General features: G+C 37.4%; 1 pseudogene; it reads left to right on the top strand.

Moving 5' to 3' along the window:
* The first annotated feature begins 2,745 nt into the window (after positions 1-2,745).
* Positions 2,746-16,792, top strand: LOC120289333 (annotated as a pseudogene).
* The last annotated feature ends 454 nt before the right edge of the window (positions 16,793-17,246 follow it).

Here is a 17,246-nt window from a genome sequence, read left to right as displayed (position 1 = left end):
GACGAAAAAGATGGAAGGTGCTAGCTAATACATGTTTTATCTTATATGCACCTCAAATCCAACCAACTTGGAGGGTGGGAGTGAGGAAAGTTCTCGCCACTAACAGCTGAAGCGTTTTGACAAATGCATTAATGCGCGTCGTGTGTACCCGTTCATGCAAGGGTGACGCGGTCTTATAAACACAGTTAAGATATTTTTAGAAGTTTGTAGTCGAAATATGTTAGCATCACTTAATTAATTTCAGCACTGTACACCGTCTCAACAGGACTGGCTTTGCTGACATGTGGAGGGTATGATTGTGTTGCCTAGTCTTTCATGCGGTATAATTAATCTTCTTCGCAGAAAAGGCATGCTTAGATTCTACTGGTACTTTGGTAGCATCCAGAGCACCAGGTCGTGGCTATTCCAAGGGTTGGCCGGGACATTAACCTCTGATAATGTGGCTTCAAGTGAACCCTATCATTGATTCATTTTCCATCCACATCGTGAAGTACAGAGACCTTACACTCTGTTGTCAGCCACTTCCTAAGTTTGAGGAGCAGATTTCATGTTTTCATATATGCATCAGGTCAAGATATCAATTTAAGGCCTAATTGCTAACGGGCTAAATAGTAACTGATCCTATTTTTTATTTCCAAAAATAGATTTAGAACATAATCAAAAAGTAGAAAAAATTAACTTTTTTTCTTGAATACTTCTGGAATCAAGCTCAACTAATTTTTTTTTTTTTTTTTCTTCTTTTCTCCTTCTCTCTTCTTCTCTCTTCTTCATCCTCCTAGCCAGTTACCGCCACTTCGTCGCCGCGGCGGCGGCAGTGGCGGCCAACAAGTGGCTACAGAAGAAAAAGAAAAAGAAAAAGAGAAAAAGAAAATTAAGAAAAATATAATAAAAGTATTACAAAATCAAAATAAATAAATAAAAATTAAAAAGTCTTATCAAACGCATTTTTATTTGGGGAATAAAAATTTTAAACGATTCTACCAAACGCCTTTAAATGCTCAAAAATTATTACTAGAAATATAATAACAAATAATAATTTCTGAGCAAAAATTATTCTCGAATAGAATTTGTTCCCGAGAAAAAATAGTTATCAAATATACCTTTAGACTTCCACTACTTAGCTTTTTTAAGTCTTATGCTGGCTGAGATCTTACCGCATAGATAAAGCACTAGAGTTTTATTATAGTGACGGTCTTCTATTCAAGCTTCTACCCCATCACCATTGCATTCCATTTGCTTTCTCCTGATTCCATTCAAGGGTTTCTTTCATGGTCAAGCCTTCAGACACTTAGCCCCACCTATCCAGATATGTAACATCCTCTACACTCAGACTCCAAAGACGATCAAATATGGAAAGCAAGATAGTTAAATGACATGATCATTATATAAGCATAAATATCCTAGAATGATTGATGATGGGTCTGGGCTCTTTGATTTAGGTGTTAGACCCCCAATTGGACATAGTAGTAAAAGTTTTGAAACGTGGGAAGCCGTAGGAAATTAATGGGCACAGAGGTTCTTCTAGCAAAATACGAGGTTTGGCATCCCCAACCCTTGGAGAGAGGGAGAGAGAGCCAGCCACGGAACCCATCGCAACTCCGTTCATTTTTGTTTTGTCGAAATTCTTGGAAAACATGAATGCACCTAAAATTTTCTAACACTTCACATAAAAAGGATGAGCTCGGATTAGGTCAATGCTAGACCTATCAAAATAGATCAAAAATCAATTTCTTAACCCATATTTTATGAGTTGAATAAATTGGTTATAAATTATGAAATCAAAAAGATATATGGGTATTAAATGGATGTATAATTTATTTAAACCCAACAAATATTTGTAACTTTCTCTTTACCCTTTATAAGAAAATGATGAATTTTATAGACCGCTCCACGTTAGGAGAATTCTTGGTAGGCACAAGACTTCACCCATATAAAAATATCATGATGATTTCTTTTTCCCCTTTACTTTTTTATTGTTATTAATTTGGTAAGTTTCTCAATGAAATAAATCTCTTTGATGTATTCTAATCTCAGGTCTCATCATTTCAATTTATGATGGCATAAATCATCTTTTTCAAGATCTTGCATTCCATTGAATAAAATTTCCATTTGTCCACATTATTTGTAACTGTGATTTTATAAATTCATTATTAAGTAGTACTATCTTTCATTTATTTTTCATTATGAATCAATACTAAAATTGGAAATTCAATAGCCAATAGCGTTCTACGTTAAAATAACAATTCTATCCAAATAACATATGAGCCTTAATGTGGTCTAATTAGATTTTTACAAATTTTTAGAAGTTGAACTAAATATTGAAATATTTAAATAAATGAGTTCGATCAGTTTTGAAATAGGTATGGATTACTAAATTTGTGTTACATACGAAGGACCAAATTGGGTTGCACCATTTTTGATCCAATTGAATTCCAACCTAACTCATCCATTTGATGGCCTAGTTCATGACAAGATACAATTAGGGGTATTCAAAAACTTGACATGCCTCTATTCAAACAGGACCCGAACACGAAGTAAATATAGTACATGTTTCAAGTTTTGGTATTGTTCAGATAACAAATATAAAACAAGCAAATAAATATGTTTTGGTAGGGGTGTCCAAAAACCCAACCCGACCCGAACATGACTCAAACGCTAACCGAACACAAAACAAGTTGAATACATTCGGGTCTTGTTCGGGTAATAATTATAAAATAAGAAACAAACACGTTCACCCGAACCCGAACCCAACCCTCTTCACCCGAACACAATTGACCCTCCCGACGACTGCGCCTTCTCCGGTCGTCGACTCCGCCGCCGCCGCCGCCGTCGACGACTGCGCATTCTCGTCGTCTCCGCCGCCGCCTTCTCCTTGCATTCTAGGGTTTCGCAGAGCAAGGCACTTGCTCTGCAGCAGGAGGAGGAGGAGGAGGCGGCCCTTCTCCTTGGTCGATTCGGAGAACAACTTCCTTACTCGATCCGAAGCTGCAACACCTTTGTCGGGTGCGTATTCGATCTCTGGGTTCTGTTCAATGTTCATCAAAACGTGCAGGTGTGCGTGTGGGGCTCTGCTGCTTCACCCTTGATGCGCTCGTGGTGTGGGGCTTCGTCTTCTTTACATGTTGACCTGCGTTTGAATTGGTGCGGTGATTTAGTTGGGTAGAACCTTGTTTGAGATCCTTCCGATTGTTGTCTGTGAACTTTGGTGAGCTTTATGATGTGCATCTTGCCTTTTGGAATTGAAAGCAAAAAACTTTTTCTTTTATTAAGGATTCCAGTGTCCTTTTATTACCTGAAGTAGAGAAGAGGATTAACTGATTAATTGCTGAGGTTTCTCCGACATGAAATATCCAAGCTGGAGAGATGCATGCTCTCTTGTACTTGTTGTCTACGCCAAGACTTGCTTTGAGAGCCAAGATAGATCTTTGGATGTTCATGAAGAAACGTGAGATTATGTTGAAAGAATTTTTGTGAAGTTCTTTCAATGATGCACTTCTCAATATATCATGGACTTGTATAAGGACGCCTCATTTAAGAACTCTTTGTTCTGGGCTTCTCTTTATTTAATTCACTGCTACATATATCGTTGATTCATTGTTATATGACCTGTAGTCAGTACTCAACTCCCAGAAAGTTTATGTAACCTCTGAATAGCTGAAGCAAATCAATCATTTCAATTTCTTTGATAACCATTATAGCTTAAGCTTAGGTGGAAACAACATGAAAAACCGTTGAATATGGCAAAGATACAGTTAACTTGTGATATTTTGAGTCTTATGTTTCGATTTTGTTTCAAAGATCCAAAGAATGGAATAAATGTGCCACTTAGTGTTTTATCATGTAGTCATGCTGATTGAGGTCCCTTTTAGAGTTTTCTAATTGATTATTTGTTGTTATATCTGAGGAGATGCTAAATTAGCAGAAGTTTGTTGCCAATGTTTACTCCATTTTTTCTTTCTCTAACATTTATAACTTTGCAGGGAGACATTACTTACGTACATCATGGGAACAATGTTCAAGTTTGGGGTTTGTTGAGTGTGTTGGCTACGCGGTTACAAACAAAAGGTTGGGCTGTTGTATCTTTCCAGTTACAATTCCTTATTTGGTATATACTGCCATTTATTATCAACATTTGCTGTTACAGAACTGGATGAGTCAATGCTGGATGCTCTTGGAATTCTTCCTGAGCGCAAAAAGCAGAAGAAACTCTTGCTGGTAAGCATTATTGATTTTGCATTGCACTCTTGTAAATAATTTTAGCAAAGTGCCTTGCTTGTAATATTCATCTTTTGCTTTATGTACACAGGGGTTAAATAATATCGATTCCTAGAGTGTTATGCACAAAATTTGGACCTCAAAAAACTAGTGTTTGAAAATTCATTCAGTGATACTTTGAAGGAGTTGGTCGTCTGATCAAGACTTGTTGCTAAACTTGTTGGTTGAAGAGAATCTTTCTATTGAAGAGATTATCTAGGTGTTAACATTCTCTGAAATTGTTCTCATGTACATCTTTCCTCAGTTTTTCATTTCATTATCACTTTTTCCCTCATTTCATTATCACTTTAACATTCTCCTGTAGTTTCTCTATGTTGGGCTTTGTTTACTTTCACACATTCTCTAAGTCCACATCCACCGCACTACTGTTGCATGGAAGATGGCTCGAAAGAAAAGAGAGCTACTTAAATTTTGAAGGAAAAAAGTCAATTTGTCTGCTTTTGTTATTAGTTCTAGACTCTATAGATGAGAACACTGCATTTTCTTGTTCTTTTTAATGTGCAATCAGTGCATTGACACCAGCCAATGTATGTCAAATCCATGCGGCACTGCCATTCCAATTGATTTCATGTTTGATGCTGGATAGTGGATAGTTAGTTGTAGGCTTTTATAGTGGGAGATGATAGGTTATTAAACACATAGATTGCACTACTATAATGGCTATGAAGGAGGCCTTTCAAGTATGCTGCTTCAATTTCAGTTTTTGGTTTCTTCTTTCTCTTTTTTTCCTGTCAAGTCAGCTGATGCAGGGTTGTTGTTTGCAGGATCAGGAACTTCTTGATTGTTCTGAACAGTATCCAGAAGGGCAATCCAATGCTAGGTAAATTTTATCCGTGGGGTCTGCATATGTGCATTTTAAGCGAGCTGTTATGAAATAATTTTAGCTGTCTCATCAGTAACGTTATGCATCACAAGCTTATGTAGTCACAGTTGCCGGTGTCTTTGTTTTATCTGGATATGCCGAATAAATACACCCACTTCACTGATAAATAGTATTTATTAATGTGGAGTGTCTTGTTCTGTGACCAGAGTGCTCGACTGTCTTTTTGCTTTGCTCCTTTAGATTTTCTACTTATCCTAAATTCCTCGTAGCCTGGGCTCTGTCAAGGATACATTTCTATTGCTTATATACAGCTTCATAGATCACTGCCTGGACGACTGCCTGGACGACTCTTTCTGGGTTATATTTCCCCAGACGTTTTGAGAGGAATATCCAGTTCCAAGACTTGTGAATTTGTTAACTTATAAATCATAGCCTATGACCATGCGTTATCAGCCTATAGATGTCTCTCTCATTATACTTAAAAAGGCAGCACCTTAATGGAAAATTGAGTGGTCTGACTTGCTTGATTGATGATAAATAATCTATATCTAAGAAGACAATCAGACACAATCTAAGAAGTGTAAGCTAGACTTCATGCAATGTCTATTTACCATGGTAATTGAATGATAAAATAACAATTAGATTTTTGTTACTTTGTGCCTGTTTATTTAATTGATTTTTTTTTTCTGGGTGTTTACAAGGGAAGCTGGGTAAAATGGGCATGTTGTTGCGGGGGTCATGTTGTCATGTTGCCTAGATTGGGTTCAGCTTTTCCTGTGTTGCATATCATGGTTGTATATGTCATATATGCATACATCCTTTTGTGATCTCTTCTAATTGACTAAAGCGCAACTGAAATTATTATGTTATACATGCTCTTTTCGAATGCCATCATCTCTCTTCTGTCTTACTTGTGGCTATAGGCACTACTTGATAGTTTCAGCTGTTACCAAATCTTATAAGTTATGAAAATCTGGGCGCACCACCAGGAAGAGGATGTGTGACTTTCACTTCCTTGTAATGCATGAATTGGATAAAATCTCAGTTCCCAATATTGTAATTGTTGTAAAGGTCTTGGTAGAGATTGCAGCAATCAAAGACTTATTAGTTAGGCATCAAGGCAATCTCTTTGTAACCTTAACAAAAACTGAGTCAGATGTGCACTTCAACACTAAAACAAGAGTAAGCATACATTGTACTATGATGCTTCAAAATTTCACTTTTATTGAACTTAGTAGAGACAATGTACAGTGATACTTAAAAATTTGGTTGAGTTGATCTGTGAAAACTAGCCAAGAAACCCAACAGGAATTTATTGGGCAATAAAGAAGAGGTGAAGAGAGGAAAAGGGGGCAGAGGGGGAAAAACGTAAACCCGAAACCCAAAACCCAACCCGACCCAAATTATTGCTTTGGGTATTATGCTTTTCGGGTCGGAACACATTGCCTTATGATTCAGGTCGGGTCGGGTAACGTTAAAACCCGACCCGACCCGTTGACAGCCCTACTTAGCATCATAGAGTGCACTCCTGAAAAATTGAGACTTTCTTTCGGCTTATTAGAGTTGCGATACTCGAATGTGAGTGGAAAATGAATTCGGTTTTTAACCCTGCAGAAGCAAGCCCCTCACTGGTGGTGCGAGTGAAGCAAAAGATCGACTTGACAGAGAAGGAGGAGAAGATCTTTGATAGGCTTCTTGCCACCGTTCGCCATTATGATCTCTCTACCCAGCTGCGGGTCGCTGGTGGCTGGGTCCGTGATAAGGTTGGTGTAAATGGTAGTGCTGTTTGCTTCGATGTGCCTTTAAGTTCTTTTGCAGTACCAATCGTACAAAAGCATGTTGTTTTGTGTTTCTTCTGAGATATTTTATCCAATTACACATTGTGGTTCCATTGTTTGTTAAGGTGCTGGGATTGAGACTGCATTATTTTGATTATTTAGTCATTGGGTGTTATTGTTCCCCCCCGCGGGGGGGTGGTTGGGTTTAACTCTATGGCGATGCAAGTAACAAATCTTTAAGTTTTAGAATGCTAATGGTTGATTTGACAGTCTTTTTGAATAGATTTAGTGTTACAAGTTACAACAGTAATGTGAACTTCATAATTTCGAAGGCTGTTTTGGGGAAAAATAGGCATCTGCTATTTTTTCCGGCAATTGCCTTGGCAGTCAATGCTATTAGCCAGTGAAGTAAGATGTTTCCTAATCCATGTGAAATATACCTAAATACAAAACAAAAACTAGAAGATGTACTCTTTTAACAAGTCTATAATAGCCTATTTTCCATGATTACTCACTGCTTTTGGTGGTTTATTACTCTCAGCCGCTGCCATCTTGAGCCAGTTGGGTGCCTTACATGTCACGTAATATTAGTGACTGACATTTAGACAGTGAATTACTTCCATGAAGAGTCGTGATTCCCTTGGCACCACATTTATGAGTTACTCTCTTGTGTATATGCACACATTAACATTATATATGCTATTGATTACTAAATTTGCATCCCCATACCATCATTATAACCTGTTATTGGGCAGTGATGCCCCTTTGCTACAACCCTCAATAAATAGGACCTTTCCCAACCTTCGACGAGGTGCCAGGGTAATTAATTGAGTAGAGAATGATCATATGTTCCTGGAAAGCCCCCAAGATGCTTTCAAACTGTTATAAATGATTTATTGTCTGTGATTTATTGCAAATTTTTTGCTCAGAATCATTTATCATGTTAAAGCTGGAATTGATTTGTAGAGAATGGGTACGATTATTGCACTTGAATCAATGTGAATGACATTGTGAAATTGGTGGATTTATTGTGTTAAACCTATTCTTTGAAGAAGATGATGAACAAACTCGCATTTTCTCATCTTTACAGCTTCTGGGGAAAGAGTGTTATGATATCAATATTGCTCTTGATGACATGTTTGGTAGCACATTCGTTGATAAGGTTACCCAATATTTGGCGTCAACAGGGGAAGAGGCACAAGGTCTGGCTGTTATCCCAAGGTACATTGAGCTTTGTGCTGGCCTTTTGCCTTCAAATATTAGCTTTTCATATTTTGATGTATGACTGTGTGATTTGACATGAATTTTATGTGAGTGTTGGTCATTGTTTATTCTGCACCAGAAGTTTGTAATGTGAGCAGTGGTTATTTGTTTATTGTGCACTCTGTCTTACATAGTGATTTCTTCATCGCTGAAAAGGAAAGAAATGTTGTGTTCACTAGAGTATAAATTAAAGAGAAATAGGTCCACAATACTTAGTCAAATAACTAAGACCTTGGGATCAAGCAATGCCAGCTGAAAGTGCAAAGGATGAGGATTAAAACAGTGTTTTGAAGGCTTAGAGATTGCTGTTTTAAAGATAAAAGACTCTTGATTCTTCATGATAAAACTGTTTCTTTTACTTAATGAAATTTGAAGTGCTAGACATTTTATAGACAGTGGACTCTATATATTGAATGTGATTGATATGTTAGGGTTGGCACGTGGGTGGTTTAGGTTGTGCATGACCCTTGTGGCTTTCATCAATATTCGCCGGAAACAATCCATTTCTGTGTGGTCACACTGCGTTTCAGTGACCTCAAAGCACAACCCAAAAACTATTAAATCAAATAAGTCAAAGAAGAGTTCCAGTTGCCAATCTCGTGCACATCTTACAAACTCTAGATTCCTCCAAAGAAAGACTGTTGTTAGAAGTTGATCACCTCATGATTTGTAAAGCAGTCTGCCAAGAGATAAAGTCACTCTTGGAGGGAATCTACACTTACAAATCGATATTAATTGGCCCTCTTAAATATTTCTCTTGGGAATTTGAAATATGGTTAAGTGGAGAACAAATGGTTCACTCTAAGTGGAATAAGGAGTGTTTGCAGGATGAAGACATCTTTCGAGAATACCCCTTTTCTGCTACCTTTTTTGCCCCCTTGATTTTTATTTTTTGATCTCATTATCTAGTAAGGTCTATGGTCTTAGGAGCTCTGTAGAAGGGATTCTCTTTTTTGTCTCCTATAATCTCTTAATTTGTTCTTGTATGTTAGTCATGAAATATGGTTTCGTTGGCATAGTTGAATTTGGAACTTCTTATTAACTGAATATTTTCTCATATCTTCTGATTGAATTAGGTTGTGGTATATTATTGTGGCAGATGCTGTCTCCATTCTGATTGGGTATTTGAAGACATTTTTACATAAATTTAGTTTTGGACCCAGACCAGTCGAAACATCTGGAAACAGCAAGGATGCGCCTCTATGATATATGGATAGATTTTGTGAACTTAAGGTCTGAAAAGTACAGTGAGAATAGCCGAATTCCCAACCAGATGGTATGCAGTAGTACAGCTGTTAATTCATCTGTTGTATATTTTCTTTCCGCCTGTATCTTATTATCTTGTTTAGTCATGGCTAACTAGACGGTATCATTTCCAGTATATAGGAAAAATAGCTTTTAGTGCTTTCATGAACTCTTTCTTTTTTAAGGAAGAAAGACAAGCAAACTAGGGAGGTATTATCAATAGGGCAAGGGCTTGCTCACTCCACTGTGGTACTTGTACTTAAGGAGTGCAAGCCTATGAATGACTAGTACGTAGCTCATAACAACAGTAAAATGACTTGAATTCTGACAATCATACGTCTATTCCTGAACAGTCTTGATCGAGGAACTTTCTTCTAACTTATTTTTCTTTCTTTTCGCTAATTCACTTGAGAGACTTGTTGAACAGACAATACTTTCATATAAGTGTCAAGTATGTCATCATAAGAGAAGAGGGCCTAAGAATCATCATGAAAGCTAAAAGGAATGAGCTCAAGGCCTCTTATATGTTGTGTCAATGGCCAGTCATTTTTGACATTAGCTTAGTGTTTTCTCTTAGATTGTCAATGCTTGGAGTAAACTTTTGTTCATTTATCGCTTTATCCTCTCTCTCTCTCCATGCACTGGTGCTTCCAATGTGATTGCACTTTTGTTTAACTATTTATGACCTGAAAATCATGCTAGTTTCTCCGTTGTTACTTTTGTGAGTGGTCGTTCAATTTTACTTCTCTTACAGGATTTTGGCACTGCAGAAGAGGATGCTTATAGAAGGGATTTAACTATAAACAGGTGTCTGTTCTTTATGTAACTGGTAAATTGCTCTTGGATCAAAATGTTAATTGCATCAGATTCTGTTTATCGCAAAACAATTTTTTTGCTTAGTTTTAGATGATATTTGATCTAACACCTGTTGGTTAAATCCATTTTGAACGTATAGTCATTCTATTACTCTATAATTGGCACATAACAAATCATTCTATTACTCTATCCAACCTTATTTCCGGTTATTGAGGCGATTGAATGGTTGTCAATTGTAGCAGATAGTGGACATGGTCTGCTCTTCAGTGAAGTATACGTAGTTCCAAATTTACTGCCCGTTGATCATTTAATGCCAATTAACCATATGACAGTTAAAGAGGAATGGCTGGTCATTTTGGTTTTCTGGTCAGCTGGCAAGAGTCATGGAATGTGCAGTCTTTCATATTGTTCAGATTTCTCCTTTTTTATAGCTTATAAAGTGGTTTAGCACCACTTGTCGTTCATTAAATTGGGAAATTTGTATGTTAATGAAATTGGATTCTGAAGACTATAATCCTCTCTCTGTTTTAGACATGACTGGAGATCCAGATAGCTGTTGCTTCTTTATACGTTTAAGAAACGAAGTTTGTTTACTTTATTCTGGTTCTGTACTTCAAACAGCTTGGCGTTTCTTATTCATACCATTCCGCTCCATATTGGTCCAGTTGTTTGATGACCTAAATTTTTATCTGACAGCATGTTTTACAATATCAACACCAGCTCAGTTGAAGATTTAACTGGGAGAGGTTAGAATAGATTTTTTGACTTGGTTTTCTTTTCAATGAGAACTTTTTGGGGAATTAAACTATATTAACTTCTTCTGCTTTTCGAATTTTTGTTCACTGTACAGGAATTGACGATCTTAGATCAGGAAAAATTGTGACACCTCTTGCCCCAAAGGAAACGTTTCTGGATGATCCTCTGCGAGTTCTTCGTGCTGTTCGCTTTGGTGCTGTTTTATTCAAATTTTGTTAAGCTTTTGTTTCTTGCATTTATTTAGCTCTGGATATTATTCAGTGTGCCTGAGACTATTTATTATGCGACCTTCGTCAATTCCATAGCTTGTTGCCTTCGGAGTAGTTGCATGAAATTAACTGCTGCATGTCACTGTCCGAGTACACATGCATGCACCTAATGCAGTCTTCCCTCTATTCAGATCTTTTTTTTTTTTTTAATGTATAAATGGATGTATTATGTGTGTAAACATGTGACTGCATAAGTAGGTAAAAGGTTTTAATCAAGGAAGTAATTACTGCATGAAATACATATCTACAATAGAGTGTGCTAGAACGATGAGCCTACCGTTTGTACTTTATTTATGATTCTTTTCTTTCGAAGTCTCTTGGATCCTCTTGCATCCCCACAATCCCTGAATTGAGAGAGCTTAATGACTTATTCTTAGATGAGCTTCGTAAACCTTGCTTTTTTGCAGCTCTTCTTGCAAAGAAGCTTTCTTTTTTTCGTTTCTTCTGCCATGCAATGCAGATGCTCAATTTCTTTGATTTTGTGCAAGAGTTTTGTGAGATTAAAATGGAGCTTTCTGCTACTTTTTCTATGGTCTAGTCATCTTTGTGCCTCCATGTTCATCATCTTGTGTTCATTTCAGGCGCAAGGTTCAGTTTTACATTGGATGAAGAGCTGAAGAGAGCTGCTGCATCCAATGATGTCAAAGATGCACTTGCAGCTAAAATCAGTAGAGAGCGCATTGGAACAGAAGTATGTGTCTAGAACATTCCTCTATTGGCTGCTTTATCTCAATAAATGATTTTTGGTGGGAGTTCTTCTTGTACACGTGTTCTTCATCTTTTCTCTCAACTTCTCTGTATGATTTGTATCTCCCATTTGTTGTTACTTATCATTGATGAGATGGGATCAATGTTTCCCTTTCTTCGGTATGGCAGGTTGATCTGATGGTATCGGGCAATGAACCAATTAAAGCTATTGCTTACATCTGTGAGTTGCAATTATTTTGGGTTGTCTTCAGTCTACCTCATGAACATGAACTGACATTGCCACAAGAGTGCGATAGGTTGGTTTTGTGGATTGTTTCTTACGATCATCTAGCTAGACATGATTGATATCTACAGCACTGTTAATAATAACTGAGCATTCAGCAACATCATCCTAGGATATCAGCTGTGGCAATCTAATTTATTCCACTTATGTGAATTGTATCTAGTCTTTAGTTATTAGGAAGAAGAAAATGAGATTTGTGCTTGTGAATGTATTGGGGAATATGTACCAATTTTGACAAAATTGGTTTGGGAAGAAGGAGACACAGTGGAAACTTTCTGTGACGAGAAAAAATAATAAATATTACTGCAACTTATAGAGGAACCATTTACTGGGCGTAAGAATTTCTGATGCTTTTCCATGTGAAAGATGACTGTTTTATCTTCATCCTTCTTTTGGCCCCAAGAGACTCGTGAGTGTACACAATTCCTATTTTTTATGGTGGCGTCTTCAAAAGCTTCTATGTCCTAAAATCTACCCAACTGGGTCTAGAGGCTAGAGCCTTGCTATTTCCTATAGGACGAACAATTCAAGTGCAGTAATGTTTCTTTTGATGTAAGTATAGAAACATTATTAAGAGAACCACCGCTTGCGGTGGCCTAGCTGGATAAGGCTCCCATGATCCTTTGCGAGGAGGAGAGGAGTTCGAATCCCGCTGGCCGCACGGGATCTTAAGTGTGACGTCGGGGTGGTGGGTCCTCCGCTAGCGTCACCCCGGGTTTACCTCGCCGGCTGCCGGCTGTACGGGGGTTCCCGGGTCATCAAAAAAAAAAAAAAAAACATTATTAAGAGAAGAAGGCACGCTACTAAAGCAAACTAAATATACTGTTAAAAGGAAAGACAAATTGATGACATTGAGATAAGGAAGCAAGCTAAAACGATATGAATTAAATCCAAAAGGGTCATATGAAAAGCGTTAAGAAATGCTAATGTTCAAAGTGCTATTCACCTCCTAGAACTCTTCTTGGTTTAGCGGACAATATCTTTCAAGTTGTTTGGAGGCATCGTAGAGTCTCCACTTCTCTCATGTTTCTTTCCATGATAATTTCAATTAAGTTTGTTCTGTCCCTTTTCTAAGTCAAGTTAGCAATTTCATTTCTTCACAAATTTCCTTGAGCTTCTACCGCTTTTAGTCTTTGACTGTAGAAATTTGTAGTTTCTCTTATTCTCATAGTTGTGTCAGTGCATTGTTGCTTACAGATTGCATCTGTTGGTATGTTTCTAGGCTCTGCTTGACTTATATGGATGCTGCATGGAGCCTTCTGCAGCTAATCGGATTGTTTTTTTTTGGTAAGAGTAAGCAATATATTAATAGGGGTCAAACTGTACAAACAACACGGCTCCAAAAGCTTACACTCAAAATGAACACGCTCATTAAGAGTGAAAGGAAGCCGCGGACAAGCAAAATCGGATTGTTGTCTCTTACTGTGCGTGATAATCCTTGAATTTAGGCTATTTGATGTCAGTTCATGCTTGATTTTTGTGTTTTTCATCCAAAGTTTATATGCAGTTAAGTGGCTTTATGGTATTTAAACTACTCTTTGGCTTATAGACTCATGATGGGACGCTTGCTTTTGGTTTCCCAGTGACAGATGAAATAAGCTATTCATGAAACACTCTATGCTTAATCTTTAGGAGAGTTGTATGATTTTCATTATATTTTGGATGGAAGATGTCATAATATGGCTTTAGAAGTTTTGACTTGATAAGGATCTATTTGAAGCATTTGGTTGCTTGATTATCATAATGATCTTTTACTTTAGCAAAAATAGGCAACTTACGGAGTGGTGATTCGAAATTGGCTATATTTGTTTGCAGGAGATTAGTTTACTAATTTTAATTATCTCCATTCATCCTGTCTGAACTAAATTAAATTTTTCAGAATTTATTAGTTGCTCATTTATTTTGCTTCCTTGTAGTTTCTGAACCTGCGCTTGATTGACTATTGTCTTATGTTGCGGGTTTACTGGGATCAATGTTTCTTTGAGAAAAGAAAATTGTACAAACATGCAAAGAATTATTTTAGGCATGCTGATCACCTTCTGCATGCCCTAGCCGCTTGAATCTTATAAGTTCTGTCTTGTATTATAATACGATTACTCTATTATATATGGCCACGTTTCTCTTGTTTAGATTTCATTACTTCTTACCAGCGACGGGCTTTCTCATTGTGATTGGTTTACTAGATTTGTTCTTTTTTTCATGGTCTAGTTGATATAGTTAAGTTCTTGTCTTATGCTTAAGGAAACTGTGTACTTTCTGTAGTCATTGCTTATTCTACCTATTGTTGCATATTCTTCTTGAACTTTCCTTGGAGTAATATGCTTTTGATCACTCAATATGTATACCTATTTCAGGATGAACAAAGAAGATTGTCCTTGTATGCAGCTCTGTTCTTCCCATTCAGAACCATCACATACGAAGATAACAAAGGAAAGAAGGTACCTTCGTCTTTCCTTTCTTCAATTTGCATGTGCACATCCCTTTCAATTGGATTAGGGGGTCTTCTCCTTTTACCTAAGAGCTTCGACTTTTGGATTGGACTTAAATTGGGAACATAAAGTTATCCCAGTTTTCAGATATTGTTCCCTTTCTATTGCAATCACAGTTGTTTAATGTCTTTTTGCAGATTCCAATTGTCAACTACGTTTTTCGAAACTCTCTCAAGCGTAAGGCTAGCAATGCTGAGACAGTTAGTTCATATACACCCGGCGAATTTTGTACTTGATGAGCTGTTTATCTTTTACGCAGCTGTGAATTAATAGTAGTTAAAGTCTTTCTCCTTTTAAGGTCGTTGGTGTACACTCTGCTGTGGCGAGACTGCTTAGCTTGATTCCTTTTCTTGAATCAAATGTTGATGGAGAGCTGAATGAAGATGGTATGGGCAGTGAACTTGTTGATATCCCTGCTTTGTCAAAGCTGCGGGTATTAACAGGTAAGAATATGTAAGAGCAGTTTTTCTCTGGTTACTTTGAAATATTTTTGGTCTGCTATCTTTTCACTCAATGAAAGAACGAGAGTAATGAACTAAGCCATCAGGATTCTAGAGCTGAAATTTCTTTAAGTGAAAGCACAAGAGATGCAGGGCAGTTATTAATTGACTTATACAGTACTTCCTAGGCATCACCAATCTAAATGATGACATGCGCGGTGTTTCATCATGTATTATTTGAAATTCTGTAACAAAAGGGGGAAAGTTCCAGTTGAGGGTAATAGGGAATCATGGATATTTCCTTGGAAATGAGAAGTGCAACAGTATTTGGTAATTGGAATCCTCATCTGTATGTAAAATCTTGGCTGAGATCATCGCATTCACATCAAAACTGAAACGGTATTTTGTATATCAATATCTTTATACTGTTCTGTCAATATTTATGCTGTATCTATTGTGAACCCATTGTGCTTATGACATCAAATTGGACCTAGGCTTCCTTACCTTTTCATTTTTATTTTCTTTGCCTTTTTAACCTTGAGATTGTTACTAGACTATTACCTCCTAGTATGAGTCAACCACATGGATTGTCCATAGAAAAGGTCAAGCATGTTACTTTTGGTGTTGAAGTAGTTTAAGAGGACCGTATCTACTTGGTTCACCTTCTTTTTGGTTTGTCACATTTTGTCAATCTGTGCGTTATTCTTTAGCATCATTTTATGGAATACTTATGCAGTATTGTTTCTTGTCTACGCAGGATTTCTCCTGTGAGAAGTAAAGGATTTCTGGCGAGTAGCATTAGTGATTTCTGTTCTGGCTTATCCCTCTCCTATTGGCTGCTCTGAAGATGCCATGTTAAAGCACAATGAATTAGACAAGAGAAAAGAGGTGTTCCAGGCAGTTGAGAATGCTATTCTCAAATTAGGTATGTCTAGTGGTCCTTTGCTTCCTTTATCTTACAAAAGTTCATCCATGCGTTGTGGATTTGCTCAAGGATTTATGCTCTGACCAACATTGGTATTTATGAGAAAAGACACCCAGAGAATTTGAGTTTGCATGTGTACTTTCTGCATGAATTCAACTTTAAAGAGTTTCTGTGGAATCTTTTGGAAGCGTAGTCTTGGGATTTGTTTTGAGCATCATTCCGACATACACTCCATTTGCTTGATATGCAGGCCTAGAAAAAATATGGGAAGTGAAGCCTTTAGTCACGGGAAAGGACATTATGAATATTCTCCAGCTCAAATGTGGAGGTCCATCGGTTAAAGAATGGGTAAGTGATACTTTTCCGCCCAATCTACGGAACTATGAAATTGAAGCTGACTTGTTATTTCTTTTTCAGCAACAAAAGCTACTTGCATGGCAGCTGGCAAACCCGGCCGGAACTGCAGATGAGTGCCTCGAATGGATGAGGCAAACTCATTTGAAGCGAATAAAAATGGAGTGAATTGAGGGAAAGGTCTGCGCAAGCGAAGGCATTTTTTTTTGTAGTACAAACATGTTTTGCAAGGTCTAGAACTCACCATGGTTTGTCCTGAAATGCGTGGAAACTTTACAGCATACGACATCAGAAGATTAGTTTCGAAATTACGTTGATGACTGGCCGGTTTAGGATGTAAATTAAAAGGCCGTTGGTGGAATTGTCTACATTGAAATTTTGACTACCAATATCCTGTTTTACAGGAGAAAGATTATGCGTCTATTATGGTTAGATACATCATCTCCAGTTAATATCAAAAAGCACACCGTCTGCTGCGTGAGCATGGATTTTGTGGAACACGAAAAATTATGCATGCATGACTGCATTGTATGAGCAGTGGTGAAATTGAAAATGGCAGAACAAAATGATTGCGTGATGGCTTTTAGCTTCTTGTTATTCTGATCGACCGTCCATCTGGGTCTTCAGCTTGAACAAACAATTTACACGATCCATTCCCTTGTGCTTAATAATATGAGAAAGTAAATTTTCTAGCATATGCACATCTCCATTGTGCGGCTTATGTGGTTTCCTCAATACTAATTCGTAGTTTCTAAAGACCGATGGTGGAGATCCGAGGACTACTGTGATACAAGATGTCAGCCTTACGTGCTGATGATTAGG

This window comes from Eucalyptus grandis, chromosome 11, assembly GCF_016545825.1.
Source record: "Eucalyptus grandis isolate ANBG69807.140 chromosome 11, ASM1654582v1, whole genome shotgun sequence".
Taxonomy (NCBI): Eukaryota; Viridiplantae; Streptophyta; class Magnoliopsida; order Myrtales; family Myrtaceae; genus Eucalyptus; species Eucalyptus grandis.
Note: the sequence above shows the minus strand (reverse complement) of the source record. Positions and strands in the feature narration are given on the sequence as shown.